Source organism: Panthera pardus, unplaced genomic scaffold, assembly GCF_024362965.1.
Source record: "Panthera pardus isolate Hobbes unplaced genomic scaffold, ASM2436296v1 HiC_scaffold_24, whole genome shotgun sequence".
NCBI lineage: Eukaryota > Metazoa > Chordata > Mammalia > Carnivora > Felidae > Panthera > Panthera pardus.
This window is the reverse complement of record NW_026526810.1, coordinates 43013926-43023809: the sequence shown is the minus strand read 5'-3', so window position 1 is coordinate 43023809 and position 9884 is coordinate 43013926.

Sequence of the window (9884 nt, the reverse complement as noted above, 5' to 3'; positions counted from 1 at the left end):
TGTGTTTATGCATATTGTGTTCTTTCATTTCTAAAATAATTTTTGTTTTTTCTTACTTTTATAAACTTCTTTATTGGTTTTCTTAAAAAATTTTTTTTAATGTTGGTTTATTTTTGAGAGAGAGACACAGAGCACAAGCAGGGGAGGGGCAGAGACTGAGAAGGAGACACAATCTGAAACAGTCTCCAGGCTCTGAGCTGTCAGCACAGAGCCCAATGTCTGCGCTTACTCTTGGGAACAGTGAGATCATGACTTGAGCCAAAGTTGCATGCTTAACCAACTGAACCACCCAGGCACCCTGTGGTTTTTCTAATTGTAACTTACATTACTCTTTCATAGCTTATATCAGTATCTTAAATTGTAGCTCTTTTGAAATACTACCTTTTTTATTTTTTAAAATTTTATTTATTTTTAGGTTACTTCTTTTTAAAATCTGTTTTGTGGGGTTTTATGTCATGTTTTTACTTTCTAGGGGGATATTTTTGTTTTTGAAAATTTGCATATGGGAGCTGTATTTTTCTACTCACTTTTTCACAAAATTAGTTTGTAAGAACACTGATTTTTTTGCAGTCATTGTGAGCTGAAGTATGTAGTTGCTGATCTCAAATGACTGACTGTGTTTTTAAGTGAGTGCCTTTGTTTTTGGGTTCTCCTGTTCTCAAGTCATTTATATATCTTATTGCTTCCTTCTATTTCTTCTCCTACAAAAGTTGAAAGTAGGAGGGTCTTGTAGCTGTTTATATTTGGGACGAAAATGTCTTCTCAACTATTTTTCATTATTGGCTGTTTCTGGGATTTTGATTTTGGTATTTAGTTACTGTCTAGTTTTAAATGGTATTCCCTTGAACTAGTCTTGGAGGACAGCTCATCCTAAAGATTAAGGTGCCGGTAGGAAGGAAAGGAGAAGCATAAATTATGTTAAATTCTACTGCTCTATCAAGTATTTGTCTTTCTGTTTGGCACAAGCCAGTTTGTTGAAATTGGTTTGGTGGTTCCATGTAGATAGTAATGAACAGTGTCAATTGTGATGAGTTACTTAAAGAAAAGTTATCCTTAGATCAGTAGATTCTAGAAAGCCTTTGTTCTTAAATAGGTAGCTTCATTTTTTTTTTCCTTTGACCTCTGTGTCTCAGTATATTTTGCTTATTTAACTTGGAGAATTTCTGAGAACCAATGAACATGACTTGGTTTTGATTCATACATGCATTCTGTGCACAATAGGGACTAACCCTGATGGTAAAATGGGATTGTTTTCATGGCTTTGGAAACTTGGCTTTGGGTACTAAAAGAAAAAGTATCCTTACACTCTGGGCCAGAGGGGAATGTGGCCCAACTCCTTGTATATTAGAGCATTCTTTAGAGAGTAGTTAAGAGACTATATGATACATTATAAAAGCTAATTTCTCCAGGCAGTCCCAGTGGGTTTTGACTTTTGCTGTGAGAACTAGTTCCTCAGTTTTAAGATTCAGCTCATAGTTGCCTTTAGTGAATTAAGCAGGGGCCCCTGATATTGGAAGGCTTCTATCAGTCTAAGAGTATGGCACTGGTAAGGACAGTGGAAACTTGTAAGATATCTATACTTCTCCGGATAAGGGAGAACTTAAGGAAAATAGTGTGAGGAAGCAGAGACGCTCAGGACATTGAGTGACCAAGGAAAGAGGGTTTCAGTATAATCACTGAAACTCTGGGAGGAGCTTTTGGAATCAAAGCCTATCAACTAACAATAGCTTGTGGAAGCCACCGATACCAAGAAGTTTCAGAAACAATGTTGGGCTAAGGAAAGATCTTAAGTCCTAAGGTCTAATAAAGTTCCCATATTTGGGGTTCTCTATAAGAAAAGTGGAGTTAGTCTTGTTTTTATGTGTCATCTTGGGAAAAGATCCGATTTTCTTATCTCTTTGAGCTTTATAGCAAGAATCAAAAGCTGATGTCCAGTAAGCAAAGAACCCATGGTATTACTGCATTTCATTTTTACATGAAGATGGTTTTAAACATCACAAGTATTGCCTAAGTTTCCAGATTTCTAGTCTGTTTTGAAAAACAAGCAGATTTCTTTGGTGCTACTGTCATTAGGCAGCTATTCCTTTCATACAGGCCCTATCCTTTGTGGTGTACTATAGTCCCTACATCTTTGAATTTTACCACACTCAACTGACTCAAACCATTGACACGACCTGGTTCATTAGATCATTAGATCCATGTTAGATCATTAGGGCCATTTGTGATTCCAACTTGTGTCTTTCAAGAGAAAGAGAAAAATTATATTCTGAATACTTGGATTGAGTTTGCCATCCAGAAACTCTGGAGTTCTAGAGATCTCAGACTCACAGATTATAGTAGAAGGCATAGTCCAGGGAAAATGACCGTAGGCTGAAAAAGAAGTGAAGAAGAGTCAGAGCAGAATGTCATTGGACATAAGCCTAAGAGAGACAAGAGTGAGGATGGAAAGCGCCTGAGAAATGTGAGGCACCTGAGTACAGCCCCCATTCATTCTTTTAAGGAGCTTGAGTTGGAGACAGTTCCAACATTCTCTTCTCTATCTCAAGCAAGAACTTGATAAATTATTTCTGAATGTTAATACGTAGTTCAACATAATACCCCTTTCAGATAGCAATGTTTTTAAAATAAAAATTGTGGTAAAAAAAAACCCACAACATAAAATATGTCTTTTTAATAATTTTTAAGTATATAGTTCAGGAGTGATAAGTATATTCATATTGTCTAACATGTACGTAGAACTTTATCTCATGAAACTAAAACTCTATTCCCATTGAACGACTTCTCACTTTTCTTTCCCCAGTCTCAGACAATGACCATTCTAATACTTTACAATTCTATAAAGTAATTTGACTACTTTATGTACCTCATATAAGTGGCATCACACAGTATTTGTCTTTTTGTGACTACTTTATTTCACTTAGCGTAATGTTCCATAGCTTTATCTGTGTTGTGACATGTGACAGGATTTCCTTTTTTAGGTTGGATGATAATCTATTGTTTGTATCTACTATGTTTTCTTCATCTGTTTATCCATTGATGGACTTTTGGTTTGCTTCTATCTCATGGTTATTATGAATAATGCTGCAGTGAACATGGGTACACAAATACCTCTTTGAGATCTTGCTTTCAATTCATCTGGGTTTATATCCAGAAGTGGCATTGCTGGGTTATATGGTAATTCTATTTTTAATTTGTTGAGGAAACTCCCTACTGTTGGTGACGAAACTGCATGGTGGCTGCACCATTTTATATTCCCACCAACAGTGCAGAAGAGTTACGATTTCTCCATATCTTTGTTCATACTTGTTCTTTATTTAATTTTTGGATAGTGGCCATCCTAATAAATGGGAGGTGATATCTCATTGTGGTTGTGATTTCCGTTTCTCTAATGATTAGTGACCTTGAGTATATTTTCATAGGCTTGCTATTTGTATATGTCTCATATATTTGCCATTTTTATATGTTGGCCACTTGTATATCTTCTTGGAGTATTCAAGTCTTTTCCCATTTTTTAAAAAATTTATTTATGTGACAGAAAGAGCTGGGGAAGAGTGGAGACAGGGAGAAAGAGAGGGAGAGGGAGGGAGAGAGAGAGAGAAAGAATATATCCCAAGCAGGCCCCACACTGTCAGTGCAGAGCCCGAAGCGGGGCTCAAACTCATGAAACATGAATTCATGACCTGAGCCAAAATTTAGAGTCAGATGCTTAATCGATGGAGCCACCCAGGCACTACATCCTTTGCCCATTTTTAAATAGGGTTATTTGTTTTGGGTTGCTGAGTTGTTAAAAGTTCCTTACAGATTCTGAATATTAACCTTTTATCAGATAAAGACCTATAGAACAATGGAATAGAATACAGAGCTCAGAAATAACTTCCTGTATCTGGTCAGACGATCTTTGACAACAGTGCCAAGATCACACAGTGGAGAAACAATAGTCTTCGACAAATGGTGTCAGGAAAACTAGATATCCACGTGCAAAAGAATGAACCTGGACCTTTACACCATATACAAAAATTAACTAAAAGTGGATTAAAGTCCTTAAGTGTGAAGACTAAAATTATAAAAATCCTAGAAGAAAATATGGGGGGAAACTTCAAGACGTTGGATTTGGCAATGCCTTCTTGGATATGACATCTTAAAGCACAGGCAACAAAAGCAAAAATAGGCCAATGAAACTACATCAAACTTAAAAACTTCACATCAGAGGAAACAATCAAGGGTGAAAAGGCAACATACAGAATGGGAGAAAGTATTTACGGGAAGCTGTATTTTTAATTTAGTATAGGATGATCTATTAGTGCCAAAAAAAGTGTCTACTGGCTGTTGAAATTATAGGTGTTAAGAGGACCATGTTTTTTAAGCAGAATACCTTTCCAGAATTGTTGAAAATGCTTATTTTGGGGGCGCCTGGATGGCTCAGTTGGTTAAGCATCCGACTTCAGCTCAGGTCATGATCTCACAGTCGGCGAGTTCGAGCCCCGTGTCAGGCTCTGTGCTGACAGCTCAGAGCCTGGAGCCTGCTTCTGATTCTGTGTCTCCCTCTCTCTCTGCCCGTCTCCTGCTCATGCTCTGTCTCTGTCTCAAAAATAAATAAAAACATGAAAAAAATTTAAAAATGCTTACTTTATTTCAAGGTATATGTTGGAAAACTGGTAAATTCATCTGCATGGGGGAAACTTTGATGATCTCCCTTTTAATTTTTATATGATGCTGTAAGATACTACTTTCTTCTCCCACCTTCCAAAGGTACAGCATTTCCTCTTCCAAGCACCCTTAAATGAATGATAATGATGATGATAACAATAATGGCTGATACCCTGTCAAACTCTTTATATTTTTCAGGTATTTAATCTATAAAACAAACACATAAATTTATAGGTGCTCTTCATTTTATAGATGCCCCATAAATCAAAATTACCAACTGTATCTAAGTGCTATGATGTCTGAATTACCCTAAAAAGACTATGGTTTCATTGCTTTAACTTTCTCTTCCTCCAAGTGACATACTTGATTAATTTAAAACATAGCCTTGGTTACAGAGTCTTTCTCAGTAGAATAGCCAAAGTAACCAAAGAAGTGCTGAAGAATAAATAAAGGGCAAAGACATGGAAAGCGAAAACCTCTAAAGACAAAGTTAATATAGTTCACAGTTAAGCCAGAGCCAACACTTCTGATGATAGTAAACAGAGGGTCTTTCTCCCTGCCTCCAAACCAGAAATCAGGGTTTTGTTTTTGCTTTTTCTTTGTTCCAGGCCTGCAGAGTGTGTAGATGTGTTCTCTGGAGAAAAACAACTAGGAAACTGAGCAGAATATGAATGTCATGTAAAAGAAAGATACAATGTCCAATTACATTAAATAAAATGCTCTAAGTGAATATACTTTTGATGAAAGTATTTTAGACCATTTCAATGAAATCTGTTCTTGACTTTATGGTTTGTATGCATCCTAGACCATTATTAATTTAGGTGGAAAACACTATTAGTATGAGTCATTAATCATTGCTTACAACAGAAACTGGGCAATTAAAATCACTTTAATCCAAAAATGGTTTTAAGACACCTGTTGGACAAAGCATATATCTTCATGAATTTTGAATCTATGAGTTTCTGGGCAATAATGATTCTCACCCAGTCATCATGGAGCTCCTATTGAGGTCATTTTCATTGTTCTTGGAATGATTAGCATGTATTAAGTAACTCCTGAAATACTGGCAGGTAATATGATTCAAAATTATACTCCTTAATTTTCACGAGAAAAGAAATCATTACTGTTCTTGGAAGGAAAATATAAGAATCATCGGTTTATTACTGTGTATATAAATGTTTTATCGGAGACATTTCTTCTAATATTCTGCAAGATCAAATTATGTATGAACTTTGTTGTCAAGCATATGAAAATGTCTAGTGGGCATAAAACATTTAGCAAGCAAATATAAATCATTAAAATAATAATTTTTACTTTGCTCAAAGTTGAAATAAGCATTTGAGAATCCATAAAGCTAAAAAAGGAAAAATGTAACATAATGACTGAACTCATAGTATATACAAACACAGGAAACCAAGGCTCCGGGAGTTTACATAACCGATATGGCAATACAGAGAAAGTAGCAGAGCTGGGAGTGAAAGATGGGGTCTTTGATTTTTTAAAAGTCTTAATAAATACAAGAATTCCTCTGAAAAGGAATGGAGGTCCTCTGATGAATGGAGGTCAGGTTAATAATAGTAGAAAATAATGACAATGGTATCTGGTACAAATTTTGATAATATACTTATTAATGATTGCTGAGTACGTACAACATGTCAGTATATACTGAATTACTTGGACTTTGATATTTGATTCACTAGAAACAGTATAAATAGGAATTATTTTTTAAAAAACTTACAGATGAAGTAACCAAGGCTTACTTAAGACACTTGACCAAAGTCAGAAAGAGTTCATGCTAGGGCAAAGCTGGGTAATTAGGCATCTGATTTCCAGAGTCTGGGATTTTCAATGCTGTGTTGTATCATTAAATCATAGTTACCATAAATAAGCAAAAGTTGAAGGAGTAAGGGAATGGAAATCATTTTACTTGATTTGTCCAAATTCTGTATCTTACTAGCAATTAGAACCTCTTAAAAAAAAAAGAACAATAAAAACCCTTCATCTGATGATTTGCTTGAGTATGGTGCTGACCTGAATTTAATAGATGCAGAGAAGAGAGCAACAGAATGGAGTTGTAGATGCTTCACACCAAACAGCATTCAGCATCTCCTGATGGTTACCCAAAGTCTAATGATTGTTACCCAAGTAGACTTATTTTAAAAGAGTATCTGCTTGTGTTGCCGGGTGGCTTAGTCAGTAAAAGTTCTGCCTTTGACTCAGGTAATGATCTCACGGTTTGTGAGTTTGAGCCTTACATCCAGTTCTGTGCTAATAGCATGGTGACTGCTTGGAATTTTCTCTCTCTGTCCTTCTTTCTTTGCTCCTCCCCTGCTCACTCTCTCTGTCTCTCTGTCTGTGTCTCTCTCTCTCTAAAAATGAGTATCTGCTTAAGTAATTACACTCTTTATTAAATTTCTAAAAGACAGCGAAATTTGCCATTGATTATGGTGTTTGAATACTGGTCAGCTACTTGCTGAAACAAGTTTTAAAGTAGAAGTTGCATGCCTCATTTCTACTCTAGTTACCACCACTTACTAGTTCTATATAGTCAGGTAAGTCATGCAGGCTTTTGTAGTGTCTATCATTTTAGTACGGGGCAATCACAAGACCATTATCATATCTTGCAGGTTTTTAAAGGTAAGTATCAAATGAAAAAAGGTATGTAAAAACACTTTGCAAGAGCATTAAACTTGATACATTATTATGTTACTGACTTAACACTGTTGGAATATGTAGTTAGGTGGTTTGTTCAGGTACACATTTTTAAGACAGCTGGTAGGAACAAAGGGTGCCATTTGGACCAAGGAATAGAACAAAGCTAATTGGCTACACAGGGACTCAACCCATGTCCTTAGCCTCATTACCTCTGCTCTACTGACTAAACTCAACCTACCTTTCATGAGTGTTTCAACTGGACATTGGTGATAAAAAAATGAATGAACCAAGGTCTCTGGCAGTCAAGCCCATAAAGGCTTAGGGTAAAGAGTAAATTAATTGTTAACATACCTTATACTAAGCTACTACCACCACAGAGGCTTATAAATTGCTAAGTGGGCACAGAGAAGCGAGCCAGCAATACTGACTAGGGAAGTGTGACATTCTCCTGACATTGTTCCTGAATTTGTTGAACCCCACACTTCCAGATCTTTTTCTTTTAAGTTGTATTTTATTTCTAGATAGGTAACATACGGTGTTACATTAGTTTCAGGTGTACAATATGCTGATTGAACAATTCCATACATCAGCTGGTGCACATGATGACAAGTGCACTCCTTAATCCCCATCACCTATTTCACCCATCCTCCAACAACCTCCCCTCTGCTAACCATCATTTTGTTCTGTATACTTAGGAGTCTTTATCTTGGTTTGTTTCTTTTTGCCTTTGCTCATTTGTTTCTTAAATTCCACAAGTGAAATCATATGATACTTGTCTTTCTCTGACTTATTTCATTTAGGATTATACTCTTTAGCTCCATCATGTCATTGCAAACAGTAAGATTTCAATATTTTATGGCTGAATAATAACCTATTGTATGTGTGTGTATAGCACATCTTTATCCATTTGTCAATCACTGGATACTTCGGTTGCTTCCATATCTTGGCTCTTGTAAATAATGCTGCTATAAACCTAGGGGTGCATGTACTCTTTTGAATTAGTAAAAGTTTTTACATCTTAAGAGACTATAGTGTACTTAAATCCACAAGTTGAAGAATAGTCAATCTAATTTCTCTTTGGAAATTCTAACAGTATATTTCTTCCTTTTTTTTAACGAACATTAATTATTTCATGGGTGAAAAATTCTAGAATAGCATAGCTGTGTGTTTGTGCTTTAGGGGTTCTTAGGTAGTTTCATTCAACATGTAAGCAGGAGCTGGAGTCCTCTCAAAGCTTGAATGTGGGTAGAAGGTCAGCTTCTAAAATGGCTTTTTCACATGACTGTTGGTAGGGAGTCTCAGTTCCTATCTGGCAATGGGGAGGGGAATTTAGGTACTAGTCCTGCGGGCTTCCTTCTAGGCTGCTTGAGTGTCCTCAGGACATGGCAGTGAGTTTTACTCAGAGTGAGCAAACCAAGAGAGAGTGGGCAAAAAGAAAGCTGCAGTACTTGTATGACCTGGTCTCCAAAGTTACACAGTGTTACTTCATTTCAAAGGTACAATTTTTACGTGACTTCTAATTTAATGGAAAACTTCAAGAATAGAACTTAGTGTGTGCTTTACTATCCTGAAATGAACATTTTGCAAATCTTTCCAGTCTGTGTGATGGCTTATTCCCAACTATTTGTTTGCCTATACATTATTCAGTTATACAAAGCTAGAAACAACTTAATAATTTTGATGTAAACATGTTTTTGTCTTGACTGTGTTGATTATTTTAACGTTAATCCAATTCACCAATTCATCTAAATGGAAACAGGAACCAATGACTGTTGAGTGTTTTTTTTTAAATAGGTCCAGTGATTGGTTACCATCTCCCTAAAATAAACAGCAAGGTTTTCTAGAAAACAGAAAATGGAATTCAATACATAAAAGATTGATTCCTGCTTTTCAAGAATTCTCTGTTCCTTAAAGCCAAATGCATAGGCAGTAACAGAATTCTACAAGAACAGGCCTTTAACTTGATCTTTTTGCTTTAGTTAGGGTTTATTACCAATAAAAAATGACCAGTGACCCAGAATGGTTCTTCTCCCACCTGAACCATAAATGAGACAAATGATCTGGCCCACCTTATGTCTTGGGACATGGGAGATGAATGGTACCCCAGAGGTTTTCTCCTCCTGAAATTACTGTTGAAAGATTTAAAGCAGAAATTATCTTACAGTTTCAATCAATCCATCTGTGAGTAAGTTTTGGGGCATGTACGTATCTCTAGAGGTGTTAAGTATATAAATGGAAATCGCTCATTTCCTATCCTGTGTTTTATGTTACTAATTCAAGAATTTGATAAGTTCTTGCAGAAGTGGAATGTGTCTTACTGATAAGAATGTGTAGAACTCTAACAGATTGCAGTATTCATATGATGGTGATTATATATTATTCAAATCAAGTATTTAGATGAAAACTAGCCATCAAGAGCCAAGGAAATACTGTTACAGATTTGGATGTCCCTGCAGGTCAATAAAGTTGTAAAGCTCTGTCATTCTCTCCAGTAGTGACATATTTTATTAGCATCTGGTGTCCCTCAGATACATGATTCCTGCCACTCTCAGAGATGTAAATAGTTTCCATTTTGAAATACA